This window comes from Podarcis cretensis (genome assembly GCF_951804945.1).
Source record: "Podarcis cretensis genome assembly, chromosome: 5".
NCBI classification, from domain to species: Eukaryota; Metazoa; Chordata; class Lepidosauria; order Squamata; family Lacertidae; genus Podarcis; species Podarcis cretensis.
The window spans coordinates 93,859,903-93,874,530 of NC_137174.1; positions in this window are offsets into that span (position 1 = coordinate 93,859,903).

Below are 14,628 nucleotides of genomic sequence, written 5' to 3' on the forward strand. Positions count from 1 at the left end.
AAAAACTCCCCTTCCCCCTGGTCTCCAAGAACCAGGAGAGGTATGAAGAGCTAGGAGCGGAGACAGGTGCCCTGGTGTAGTCTCAGATTGCCTGGGAAGGACTTGGGAGAGGAGGGGATTTAGGCAGCTGTGGGAAGACAGGGAACTTCAACCTCCACAACTGCCTCATAGGGGCAAGACCTACCAAGAAGAGTTGCTGTGTTCATTAGGCCTGGTACCCCTGAGCGGGCCTTGTTTCTTCTAATAAAGAGTTAAGTTCCCTTACTCTGTGTGATTTATTGCTGACTGGCTCCCTGACAACAATACTGAGATAAATGCTCCTGGCTACCAGCAAATGGATCTGAAGGAAGGTTGGAATGATGAGCAAATTTTTGCTGCTCATTGCCGCTGTTGTTGTTTTTTGCAGGGGTCAGGTGGGGAAATCCGATGCCCTCACCAAAGCACGCTAAAAGGCAGAAGTCAAACCACCAGGAATTCTGCTTTGGCACTGTGGAGGCCTGTGGTTGCTAAATGGGCAGCAACACTTGGCATGGGTGCAGAATTGGATTCAGATTTATTTTCTTCCCAGGACAAATTGCATGCACCACTGACTGCTGGATCTGCTCTGCACACATCCTTTAAAAGTCTGCTGCTGGTACATATCACCTCCCTTAAATGTTTAGAGGCTTCCACGAAAGCTTCTTTGAGTTATTTTGCATTTGCAACCATTGGACAATCTCAAAAGCAAGTCTGCTATGTTAATAATTCAGATTGCCGGGCTTCTTATCTTGCTGTTAGTTCAGACATTTCTCTCTGAACTTCAGTGAATAAACAAAATAGCCTCCCCCCACCCCCGCTTTCTTATCTTATCTCTTTGCCTCGGGTGATAGTTTAACTCAGAGTGTTGGTGGTGGACTTCTGCACAAAATTTTAAGTAGAATGGATTTTTCCACTGTGCATTGATTTCTGTTGATTGGAGTACATCATGGCTTGCCAATAGGGATGGGGGTACACATTCAATTTCCGTTTGCATTTAAAAATGAACCTATTTCACATTTTTGAAACAATACATGAACTGAAACCCAGGCCCCCTTCGAAATGTGCTCTTCCTGAATTTTGCAATAAGGTTCTCCAACTAAGTAATGCATACGAAACCCCATCTGCTAGTGTAAAGAGTGCTTTAAAATGCACACGTGGGTGAAAATGACATAGAAAGTGCATTGCACGGGGTGGAAATTGCTTTGCAAAAATGTGTACAGGAATGTGATTGTTAGGTGACATTTGCACGGGGGATTTTCATGGGGTAACTGAATTTAAATGGGCAGACACTTCTGCTTCTCCAGCAATTTCCTAGGAAGAAACTAAAGGATAAGTTTCTTCAAGTGTTGTTCACAGGAACAGTGGCATCAGTTAATGATTTTATGTCTTCTGTTGACTTGTCCTTCCCCTGGACTGACTTAAACTGAGAAAGGAGCCGGCATCTGTACTCTTTAAAGATGTGATCCTGGATCAGAACCGTTGTTGATTTGCAGTGTCCCGTGCACAGCGGAATGATGAGGAATACGTGTACATACTCTAAATTGCTTTATTTACATTTCAAAGCTGGTAGATTACAGAAAAACATCTTGCCTCTGCCGGAGCAGAAAAGGCATCCTCTCTCCTCTGAAGCACAGAGAGAAACACTGAGAGAAAAACACTGTGTGAACAGTGAAAAACAGGAAACCAGTGTACGTCACATCCAGTCTCCCTTTCCCGTGGGAAAACCCAACAGTACAGACTGTGGAATGTAAACATTGCCTCGTGACAAGCACTTCGCTGCACAGTGAAGAGAGCAGAAACCAACATCCTCCCCCTTTCTGTGAACATCACTGGGCAGCGTGTTCGTACAATATCAGTACAAACCCAACTTCTGCACATAGGTACAGTGTTGATCCCTTGATACAATCTTGGACAATACATCAGCAGGAATTTCATTACCTGGCATATAGGACACCGTTACGAGTCCCTTCTGAATACGTTCCCTAGCATGTTGCAACTTCAATTGCAAGTGCTTCGTGCTTTGCTTACAACCTTCAGAATTCAGCAAAGCCAAACATGCTTTGTTGTCCTGGTAAACCTGGATTGGACATTTGACAGGAATTTTCATGTCTTTGCACAATTGTAACAACCATTCACAATCCTTAAGTGAATAAGACAGTGCATTCAGTTCAGCTTCACAAGTACTTAAGCTAACTGTTGTTTGCTTCTTGCATGACCAATCAAATAGACCCTGATTGTACATATAGCAAACTCCAGACGTGCTTTTCCTGTCTGTAGTGTCACTTCCAAAACTTGCATCTGCAAATATCTCAAGACCACCAGACTTCTGATTGTTAAATCTCAGTCTGTAACGCATAGTGCCTTTCAAATAGCGCGCTATACGTTTCAGAGCTTTCCAATCCTTAACAGTAGGATTGTTGACTTGTCTGCTTAGCAAATTACAGCTAACAGCAATGTCAGGTCTTGAACATCTGGCAATGAAGTTTAGCTTGCCTAGCACACTTCTGTACAGTGTAGTGTCAGAAAATGCTTCTTCAGTGTCATCTACCTGATAACCTGTTGTCATCGGTGTGTCTACAGGGTTAGCATCCATCAGGTTTAGTTTGCTTAACACATCAGCAATTTTCCGTGACTGGTGTACTAGAATGTTACCATCTTGATCTCTCTCTATTTCCAGAGATAGGTAGTTGTTTACCTCTCCAAGATCTTTCATGTCAAAGTGCTCTTTCAGTTGAGCTAGGGCGTTATTGTACATTGTGACATCTTTCCAAAAGAATAATAAATCATCAACATAAAACAAACAATACAGTTTCTTTTGCCCCTCCTCTTTGACAAATACACATGGATCAGCTTTCCCTTGCTGAAAACCTAGAGAAAACAATACTTCAGTGAGTTTTGTGTGCCAACACCGTGCACTTTGTTTGAGACCATAAAGGGACTTTTTCAGAGCACAAACAAATCCCTGTTTTACCTGTACGCCATCAGGTGGAAGCATATAAAGTGATTCATCTAGAGATCCGTACAGAAAAGCTGTATTCCTGTATTCACATTAGTCGTGGTGACTAATGTGTAGATTCTCCTCTGCAGCTAGCTTGAGCATAAGCCTAATGCTCTCATACCTCACTGTGGGTGAGTAGGTCTCGTGATAGTCTTCACCTGGTACCTGTGCAAAACCTCTGGCTACCAATCTGGCTTTGTGTCTGACTACCTTGCCATTTTGATCAGTCTTCGCTTTGAAGACCCATTTGCTTCCAAGCAGTTTCATTCCTGGAACTACTGGAACTAGTTCCCACGTTTTGTTCCTTTCCAAGGAATCAAGCTCAGCCTTCATGGCATTTAACCATGGCTCAGCTTCCTTTGAATCCAAATCCTGGATTTCTTGGAAACTTGAAGGTTCAAATACCTTCTTGGAGCTTTTAACAGCTGTTACTGCTATCTTAGCAAACTCATCAGCAAATCTCTTTGGAGGTCTGCCTTTTGTGGCTCTTTGTGACCTACGAATTAGTCTTAGGTCTTTAACACTCTCCTCTTCCTTTTTAGGAGAAAAGTGACCTATTGTGAACAATGGTTCCTCCAATTCTTGATCAGAGCTTTCAGAGGGTCGCATAGAGGCTTTCGCACTCTTGAAATCCTCTGAATCACCCGATTCAGTTTCAGACTCAGAATCAGAACCTTCATCAGTGGGTGTGGGTTGCTGTGGTTGCTTTTGACTATCCTCAGTCTCATCACTGTCATCAGGGTAACATTGGAAAATTCCCACATTCTCCCCCCACTTGGCATTGTACTCAACACTTCTTGTGAGCTTAATAGTCTTAGAGTCAGTCATCCTTATTCTGTAAGAACCTTTCTCATAACCTAGAAAGATACCATGCAAACCACGCTTGTCTAACTTGGAGTTTTGTGGTGAGTGAACCCACAGAGAGAAACACTGAGAGAAAAACACTGTGTGAACAGTGAAAAACAGGAAACCAGTGTACGTCACATCCAGTCTCCCTTTCCCGTGGGAAAACCCAACAGTACAGACTGTGGAATGTAAACATTGCCTCGTGACAAGCACTTCGCTGCACAGTGAAGAGAGCAGAAACCAACACGTTTCACCAGAGAATTTTACCCAGAATATCCTCTTCACCAACCCTGGGGCCTCTGAGATGTTTTGGACTACAATTCCCATCAGCTCCAGCTGTTGGACCTGATGGGAATTGTAGTCCAAAACATCTCAGCGGCTCCGGGTTGGTGAAGGCTGGGCTAAGCAATAGATGCCATCTTTATGAAGCAATAATCTCCACAACATGTTTATAAAAGACAGCTGTAATTCCGGAGGCTACAGAACAACTGAAAAAAGCCTCTCTTTCTAAGCTCGCTTAAGGTGTGCTATCCTGACTCCACTTCAGACCTACTCACACTGTCATATCCTCCAAGTGTCCTGATTTTCCAGGGATAGTCCCAGAATTATGAAAGGGGAGGAGAGCACAATGAGTCTTGATTCTCTTCTCTTCCTCTTCCTCCTCCTCCTCCTCCTCCTTCAATATATATATATCCTGGCAGAAACAGAATGGTCCTTGTAAAACAAAAAATATAATGTTTTTTGATATCTGACGAAAATAAAGCAAGCAATACAATAATTTGGAACTGTATGTGAAAAAATAGTAGAAATAATAACACAATGAGTCTAACCCCTCTTTTTCCTCTTCTTTTTTTCCTTTTTGTGCCTCCTTTCTTGGTCTTTCTTTTTTTGATTTGTTAAGAAAGAGATAAAGAGATAAAAGTGTAATATGAAAACTTCAGTAAGTTAAAAGTGATGTTGTGTAATTTTTCTATTACTATTTATATATCATTAAAATTCGATAATTGTAATGAATTGATGTTGCAGTTACTGTGGTTTTTTTCTTTCCTTTGTTATTGTTGATAAAGTATTATTATTAATTAATTAATAAATAATAATAATAATAAAGTATTATTATTAATATTAATATTAATATTAATAATAATAATAAAGTACTATTATTATTATTATTATTATTGATTATCTTATTTTTTAATGCTCTGTGTCTAATCTTGCCCCTTACTAAAATTGATCTATTGGTGTGTGTTTTTCTTTTTGTAGATCTACCAAAGAATAAAATAAAATAATAAAATAAAATAAAATAAAATAAAATAAAATAAAATAAAATAAAATAAAATAATAAAATAAAATAAAATAAAATAAAATAAAATAAAATAAAATAAAATAAAATAAAATAAAATCAGGATTAAGGGGTTTTCTCCAGACGGTGGAGGGCATGTGTGTTGTGTCCTGTTGGTGTAAGTGGCGGCGGCGTTTGCCCTTCTGATAGGAAATGCTCTGCAGTGGGGCGACAAAAATTGGGGGTTGAGGAGGGTCAGCTGGGAGTGAGAAATATCCCCATTTTCATCTGAGGAATGTTGGAAAGTGTGCACGGACAGGGAAAGCCTGAATGGAGGTTCTGAACACGTTCAGGTGAATGCACTTAGAATTGTAGGATTGTAGAGTTGGCAGGGACCCCGAGGGTCATCTAGCCCCTGCAATGCAAGAATCTCAGCTAAAGCTTCCACCTCCTTTCTTGTAACTTAAAGCACATTGGTTTGAGTCCTACCCTCTGGGTCCTCACTTGGATCCAGAACTCTTGCCTCATCAGGGTTCCCATTTGCAAGAAGCTGTCGCAGGACGATCACTTTGCCGCGCTTACAATCTACCTCCATACTTTCCCAAATGTGCTAACTGTTGCCCTGCAGACCTTTGCCAAGAGCAGTTTAAACCTCCAGGATGAACACATGCAGCTAATTCTAGTTGTAATGCCAATTTAGTGCCAGCAGATGGTAGCAGCGCAGTTCTGCTTAATTTGTTTCCAGCAAGGTCTTTGGGGGCGAAGTCTAGATGAGTTTCCCCCTCAGATTTCAGATCCCAACAGTGTGTCTGCAACAGTCGACTAATAATAATAATAATAATAATAATAATAATAATAATAATAATATATTTATTTATTTATACCCCGCCCATCTCTGGGCGGCTTCCAGCAAAATATTAAAACATATGATACTGGGAAGTCCAGTTACGCAACCCTGTGACTGGGCAGTCCCCTGAGAATCGCTGTATTTCTCTCTCCCTTCCTTCACCAGCTATAGAAGGATTGCGGAGGGTACGTGATAACAGCATTTTTTTTTAAAAAAAAAAACCCACAAAATGAATTTTAGATCTGCCTGCACAAAGTTATAAAAAATTCTCTCAGGCTTGTGTGGCAAAGGAGATCTCAACTTGAAATCCCCCTTGCTGAGATATAAAAGACTATTTCTGGAACGAAACCATGGTTTCCTTTTTCTTTTTCAGAATACATTTTTAATTCCTCTTTGCTCCCTGACGCTCCTCACTATTCCCCCCCCCCCCCGGCTTCTTTGCTTCCTCCTGAGGTTACTCTTGCTGCAAATACAAGCTCGAGTTGCAAGAATGGTTTGCTCTGCAACGCGCTTGCCTGCTCTCAAAGGCATGCAGCCAACTGTCGGCAGAAACAAATAAAACAGAGTGGTCTGGTGACCTAAACCCATGTGCCCTTTCCCCCCCTGTCCTGGGGCCATTCTCAAAGAAACTGCAAGATGTCTGTGCTCCCTTTTATGTGCTGTGCACAGGAATGTGTGTCATGAGCCCAGGGAAGCCATCTTGGAGGGGCTGGTTGGATCAGGATGAGATACAGGAGGAGCCCAAGGAGTTGTTGTTGTTGTTTAGTCGTTTAGTCGTGTTCGACTCTTCGTGACCCCATGGACCAGAGCACGCCAGGCACTCCTGACTTCCACTGCCTCCCGCAGTTTGTTCAAACTCATGCTGGTCTCTTCGAGAACACTGTCCAACCATCTTGTCCTCTGTCATCCCCTTCTCCTTGTGCCATCTATCTTTCCCAACATCAGGGTCTTTCCCAGGGAGTATTCTCTTCTCATGAGGTGGCCAAAGTATTGGAGCCTCAGCTTCACGATCTGTCCTTCCAGCGAGCACCCAGGGCTGATTTCCTTAAGAATGGATAGGGTTGATCTTCTTGCAGTCCATGGGACTCTCAAGAGTCTCCTCCAACACCATAATTCAAAAGCATCAATTCTTCAGCGATCAGCCTTCTTTATGGTCCAGCTCTCACTTCCATACATCACTACTGGGAAAACCATAGCTTTAGCTATACGGACCTTTGTTGGCAAGGTGATGTCTCTGCTTTTTAAGTTGCTGTCTAGGTTTGTCATTGCTTTTCTCCCAAGAAGCAGGCATCTTTTAATTTCGTGACTGCTGTCGCCCAAGGAGATAGAGACCCTATCTTGGTTTGCCATCTAAGTCTTTTGGTTACCAGTATTTCAGTTTGTGCATTGTCTGAAGAAATGCAAATTAGGAAGTTTCCCTTAAAACACAAACAAAAATTGAATTTACCCCTATCCAGTAAAAGTTTCCTTCTCTTTTCTCCTTATGCCTTTCAGAGATGGCTCTTTTTAAAAAAGTTTTAAATATGTGCTCATATTTACTGGAGCAGAAGATAGACTGGGATCTACCGGGAGATGTATAGGTAGGAGTTTCCGACTCCAAAATATTGAACAATAGCAAGTTGCATGTAAAAAGAAAAATAACTCTCTCCCATGGCTGTCCTTGTGCTAATTCCTAATCTCTCAGACTCGACTGTAAATTATTGGTATTGATCGGCTCCCTTTGATCCAGTTTTTGTGCAGCTCTGCTGACCAGGTTTAGAGCTTTAAGCTATCCGGTTTCAAGTAGCTCTGGCGTGTATTTGAACTTGGATATGCAGGTCATTCCTGTGTCTATATGGCTCATGGGGGCATTGGGTCCATTCCCTCAGCCACCAGCATTTTGTACTTGGCCCTGATTTGTATAACTCAGGGTTCAGGTACAAGGCAAAAAAGAGCTCATTATCCTGAAGTCTGTCTATCTCTGAACTAGAGTCCATTTCCTTCCCTTCTCTGACACCCCTATATACTGCTGCCTATTGAGGCAGCAAATGTTGCTCAGTCCGCGTTGAGTAAGTTGCAGTTACTACATAACCAGTGTAATCAGGCCCATTGCGATGGGGGGTGAGTAGACCCAAGGCTTGCACAATTTACTTCGTATTTTTGCTCAGATCTTGAGATCCACCAACTGAAGCCAGGTGCAAAATAGTTGTGGTGGGCAGACAGGCAACAGACTCGTGAAAGAAAGAAACATGGTGCCTCTGAGCATATGTTCAGCCCAGATCAAGAATTTGTTTTCATCAACAGAGTCCAGTCACACAAAAATCTGCTCCTGGTTTTCCCTACCTCTTGAGCTTCATTCATCCCAGCGGCTTAATTTAGAAGTTTTAGCATCTTCTTATTGTTGTCGTCGCTAAACATTTGCGAGTCGCTGGTCTACTCAAAATCATTCAAAGATCTACTACTGGAACCCAACTGACCTTCTGCCCAGGTCTGCATTTTGAGATGGAGCATTCAGTTAAAAGATTAGTTCAAGATGAAAACAAATTAAAAGGAAATGGCTGTTATAAGCTGCTGGGGTGGTCTCAAGGTCAAGAACCCATGAAATGCTGGGCTCAGATTTCTGAAGCTGGGTTGTCCTCTGGTACTGCTGAACGGATGAATTCTACTGGCCTCTTCAGCTTGGAGTTGGAAGCTGAAAGCTGAAAGCTATGCTGGTGTTTATTTATTTATTGTTGCATTTTCTCTATCACCTTTCCTCCAAGGAGATCAAGGTGGTATATATGGTTCTTCCCCTTCCCAATTTTATCGTGTATTTTGGAGAGCTGTGCATGATCACAGCCCTGAAAACCCCCCCACTTTTTCGGGACAAGATCACAGCATCCAAAATGGCCACTGTGCTCTCATTGGGGTGGGGGTGGGGGAATGGGATGTCCCAGTTTTGCCAGGACAATTGAGGGGTATGGCATGCTTTTTAAAAATAATAGTGATTAAGATTATATATATATATTTAAAAACCAGCCATCGCCAGCCCTTTCCACATAATATTGTCCTGCTTTTTCATAACATCAGCTGTGGTCTGTTGCATTTATTGTGAGCTCAGTTGACATAATAGATATGGCAAAGCAAGCACCATTAAGCTGGAGGGAGCCTTATTGTGGGCTGATTGATGGAATCATCAAACGGTGATCAGGGGACCCGAAAAGAAATACTCGTGGCTTCTTTTGTGCAAATTATATCAGCACGGCTGTTCTCTAGAGAACTCAGAGTAATTCCTCCTTCCCCCAGACTGTCATCTTTGCCAAAGGGTTTCCTGGCCTGGAGTCCATTACGGCTGCTAATGCAGTCGGTCCTTCTTAGGATAGATTCTCTTAAGCCTGTTATCTATCAAACTACAAGGCCCTTTCAGTTTAGCTTCATGGCACAGTATGCCAGGGGTGAGTTGCACGGTCCATTTAGCATGGCAGGGGGTTGCTTGAGGAGAATCTGAATTGCAGTGCTGTTTGCGGTGAGGAGGACCTCATGGGAAGCTTCTGGACACCGATCAAGAAAGGGTTGCCATGATTCGGAGTGTGCAGAGAGTGCTTGGGCTGGCGGAAGGATAGATCAAGTCTACACATGCAGCCCCCTTCATGGATCACTGCCTTGTCATGGTGAAGGGGCTTGAATAACCCCAAGAAGCTATGAGCCATGCCATCGTAGCCGAGAGTTTCAACTAAATGTGATCCACCTGGAGAAGGAACTGGCAAACCACTCCAGTATTTTGCCAAGAAAACTCTGTGGACATAAAATAGGAGAAGCTTTGAGAAGAGTTTCCAAGGCATGCTCATGGGGTCATGGAGAGTCGAACATGACTAAGACGACTAAACAACAACAACACATGCAGCAGAATCAATATGGCAGAGTGGACTGCATCATTCAGGCAACAGGACTGTGCATGAGGGAAGTGGAGATACCGGTTTTGAATATTCTCCCATGTACAAAAGCATCTAATACCAGGGTGAAAGGTTCAACCCCAGTCTACTTCCTACTGTGCCAAGTTTGTACAGACAGAAAGTTTTGTTTTTAAATGCGGCAGTCGTGCCAAGTTTGGATCTTCCATCGGCAGCCTCTGAAGCGGCGCAGTCTCCGTGAAGCCACCCCAGGAGAAGCTTCCCCACTATCAATGTTGATAGCACTGAAGGAAAATTCAGCTGCCAGCTCAGTTGGCTTCTGTGTGTGGAATGGGGAAGGGCGCCATCTTGTCTTTCGACTCCGGCAGCAAACAGTCTTAGGCCTGCCCTACCACAGACTGCCTGGCATCCGGACAAGGCAATCGAGGCGGGATAGCTGGAGCCTTGGCTGACCCAAATGCCAGCAGGCCCCTCCAGCACCTCAGAGGGAGATGAGAACAGCTGAGATAGGAAGAAACAAACAGTCAAGATAAACAGCCTCCCAGGGAGCCAATAAATAAGCTTTATGACTCTTAGAGCAGTTTGAGTTGCTAAAAAACAACACACTAGAACTTGGCTGGCGAGACTGACTGAGAGACGCAGACTGAATTTTAAAAATAAAATAGATACAACATGTCATATTAATCCAAAGGATAACGCGGCCGTGATAACTCAGGAGTTATCGCAAAAACGATGAAAGAAAAATGCCAACTGTTAATGTTGCATTTCTTATCAATATCTTTTTCTGTATAAAAAAGTTTTCCCTCAGGAAAACAGTGCGCCTGCTCTGGACGTGTTGTTGCTGGTGCAGATTTAGTACTTGGATTCATATTTTAAAAGTAGAAAGAGACTCTTCATCTTCCATTTGCTCTCTTACCAAGACCTATTCATCAGCCTAATGTGGGTGAGTCAACACAAAGGAGGAAAAAAGAGGGTTATTTATTGTCTCCTTTATTTTTCAATGCATAATTCAAGGCCAGAATATTTTCCCAAAGGCAACACATGTTTACTTTTTAATCAACTGTCCTACATTTTTTTAATTCCTAAAGGGATGTCGTGTGAGGAAAGAAATACGCAAGTTTGGGCATGGCCAAACTTCTGCATCCAAGGCACTTGAGTTCTGATGGGTGAAAAACAACGAATATTTAGAGCTTAGCTTAGCTCTAAATATTCAACAGGGGAAAACAGCTACACTAGTTTTATGTTAAATCAGGAGTGGGAAAATTGCTGGACTTCTAGGTGCTGTTGGACTACAACTCCCATCATCCCTGGCTACTGGACATGCTTACTGTAGTTAATGAGAGCTGTGTTAAAGATGTAATTTTAAAATGCATAAGATGTAATGTTTGTATGCAATGAAGTAAAGTAAAATGTATGTAAAAGTTTGCATGTGCAAAGCAGAGAAGTTTGCATTAAGCGAGAGGTTCCACTCTAGGTGAATGCGGAAGGCTGGTGTTTTTCCACTTTGTTGTGTTTGGCTACCTGATGACTCATGACCAGAAAGACAATCTGCCGAGCTCTCCCAGCATGAGAGGAAACCTGAGAAGTCAGTGTAGCTCCATGGATGGTCTGGGAATCAGCGTGTTTTTACATGAGTAGAATGTGTGCTTTTATTTAAAATGCATCTCTGGGTTATTTGTGGGGCATAGGAATTCATTCACCACCACCCCCCCAAAAAAATACACCGGCCCACCACATGGTCTAAGCGATGGTGGACCGGCCCATGGCTGAAAAAGGTTGCTGACCCCTGAGCTAGACTTTCCCTGCCTCTGTTTAAAAGCGTGGTGGGTAGGTGCGGCCAGTTGTTGGAGCAACTTCATGCTCCTGTGCAGTCCCAGATCACAGATCCTGATCATGGAATCCTGACCCCTGGCCTTGACCCTGAATTGCATTTGGAGAACCCTGGAGCTCCTTTCCTAAGCTGGTTTTTATCGTAGCCTCATTGCTAGTGCCCAAGGGCACCTGAACTAATTTCTATTTGCCTCCTGTTCCTGAATTTGCACTGTCAGTCTGCTAGATGAAAGCTTGGTTTCTTTACTTACGAGAAAATGCACCTGTCATTGTTCTTGGACAGGAGCAGAACAAGCAGTGTTTTGGTTTCCCTGTTGTTTTGAAAAGTGCAAATTAAGTAGGTTCATTTCTGCATTCCTGTACATACAGAAATCACGTTGGCCTCCCGGTGGGTGGCATCATCAAGGGGCTGCGAGGAAGATGAAAATATCCCAGGAGAAGACCTTGAAGGAGATGGAAAGGCAGCCTGATCTGCTTTGGCAATCCCTTCCATCTTGCAAAGGAGCTCCTCTGCTTTCCCCTCCTTCGAAGAGTCACTTTCCCCAACTGGATATTTTTTAAACAAACGAGACCCGAAACTTTCATTAGACTCTCAGGCTCATAGGCATCCATCATTTTACAATCCAAGATCTGCAACTCTTCATCCGGGAGATGCTGTGCAGCTGTTGCCGAAAAAAGAACCCAGCATCTGCATTAACGCTTTTCAACTTCTACTTTTCGTCTGGCACAGATGGATGATGCAGAACGAGAGGTTAAAGAGGTGAAGGGAGGCAGACGAAACAGAAACGTGGCAAAGCGCCTGTGCAGCAATCGAGACTAGCGTTCCCCTTCAGAATGGCCACTTCATCTCTCCATTTTATTTGCGGCGCTTCCAGCATCTTCTGCCCCTCCTGTGGGTGAACATTCGTTAATGTTTTGGGCTTATTTGGTATGTTTCTCTTCTCACAACACGACTGCTCCTTCAGCTATGTCTCAGGTGGTTCGTTCCTAGCTAGCTGGAAAATTCAGGACAGGCAAAAGCAAACAACGTCTTCACACAGCACATAGTGAAATCATAGAATCATAGAATCATAGAGTTGGAAGAGACCACAAGGGCCATCGAGTCCAACCCCCTGCCAAGCAGGAAACACCATCAGAGCACTCCTGACATATGGTTGTCAAGCCTCTGCTTAAAGACCTCCAAAGAAGGAGACTCCACCACACTCCTTGGCAGCAAATTCCACTGTCGAACAGCTCTTACTGTCAGGAAGTTCTTCCTAATGTTTAGGTGGAATCTTCTTTCTTGTAGTTTGGAACCATTGCTCTGTGTCCGCTTCTCTGTCCATTTCTCTGAAATGATGGAACTTGCTCCCAAAGGAGGCCATGATGGCCAACAAACCAGATGTCTTAAAACTGGATTACAGTGGACGTTCGGGTTGTGAATGTGATCTGTGCAGGTGGCACGTTCGCAACCCGCAGTGTTCGCAACCCACAGTGCTGCGTCTGCGCACACGTGGATTGTGATTCGGCGCTTCTGCGCATGCACAAAGCACGATTTAACGCCTCTGCACATGCGCAACCGCCAAACCTGGAAGTAACCCGTTCCGGCACTTCCGGGTTTTGGCAGGTCGGTAACCCCCAAAAAACACAACCTGAAGCGTCTGTAACCCGAGGTACGACTGTAGAGTTATTCATAGAAACCATGACTGGTGTTTGGAACAAACTAGTTTGGTTTAACAAAGTTTACAGAATTAGTTCAAGAATCTCTGAACTACAATTGAAAGTAGGTCCCATAAGTGCCATAATGTGAAATAAGTTCCTTTTGCGGTTGAACTTTGAGCGGTTTCCGGTTCATAGAATCATAGAATCATAGAATAGAATCATAGAATCATAGAGTTGGAAGAGACCACAAGGGCCATCGAGTCCAACCCCCTGCCAAGCAGGAAACACCATCAGAGCACTCCTGACATATGGTTGTCAAGCCTCTGCTTAAAGACCTCCAAAGAAGGAGACTCCACCACACTCCTTGGCAGCAAATTCCACTGTCAAACAGCTCTTACTGTCAGGAAGTTCTTTCTAATGTTTAGGTGGAATCTTCTTTCTTGTAGTTTGGATCCATTGCTCCATGTCCGCTTCTCTGGAGCAGCAGAAAACAACCTTTCTCCCTCCTCTATGTGACATCCTTTTATATATTTGAACATGGCTAGCATATCACCCCTTAACCTCCTCTTCTCCAGGCTAAACATGCCCAGCTCCCTTAGCCGTTCCTCATAAGGCATCGTCTCCAGGCCTTTGACCATTTTGGTTGCCCTCCTCTGGACACGTTCCAGTTTGTCAGTGTCCTTCTTGAACTGTGGTGCCCAGAACTGGACACAGTACTCCCGGTGAGGTCTGACCAGAGCAGAATACAGTGGCACTATTACTTCCCTTGATCTAGATGCTATACTCCTATTGATGCAGCCCAGAATTGCATTGGCTTTTTTAGCTGCCGCGTCACACTGTTGGCTCATGTCAAGTTTGTGGTCAACCAAGACTCCTAGATCCTTTTCACATGTACTGCTCTCAAGCCAGGTGTCATCCATCTTGTATTTGTGCCTCTCATTTTTTTTGCCCAAGTGCAATACCTTACATTTCTCCCTATTAAAATTCATCTTGTTTGTTTTGGCCCAGTTCTCTAATCTGTCAAGGTCGTTTTGAAGTGTGATCCTGTCCTCTGGGGTGTTAGCCACAACTTCAAGTTTACTTGCTTACATGTGGTGTGTTTCTCTTTTCATTTCACCTCACACCATCGAAGCCAACTTCTAGGGCCCTAGGGCCCTTCATCCCCCTCCCCCACAAAAAAACATTTGAGGGGGCCACCCCCCGCAAGTTAATGGCCATTGCCATTCAAATGGTGTGTGTGTGCCACATCGTGTAATCGATTATGTGGTGTGGAGGTTACCTGCCCCGCCAAATATTTTAT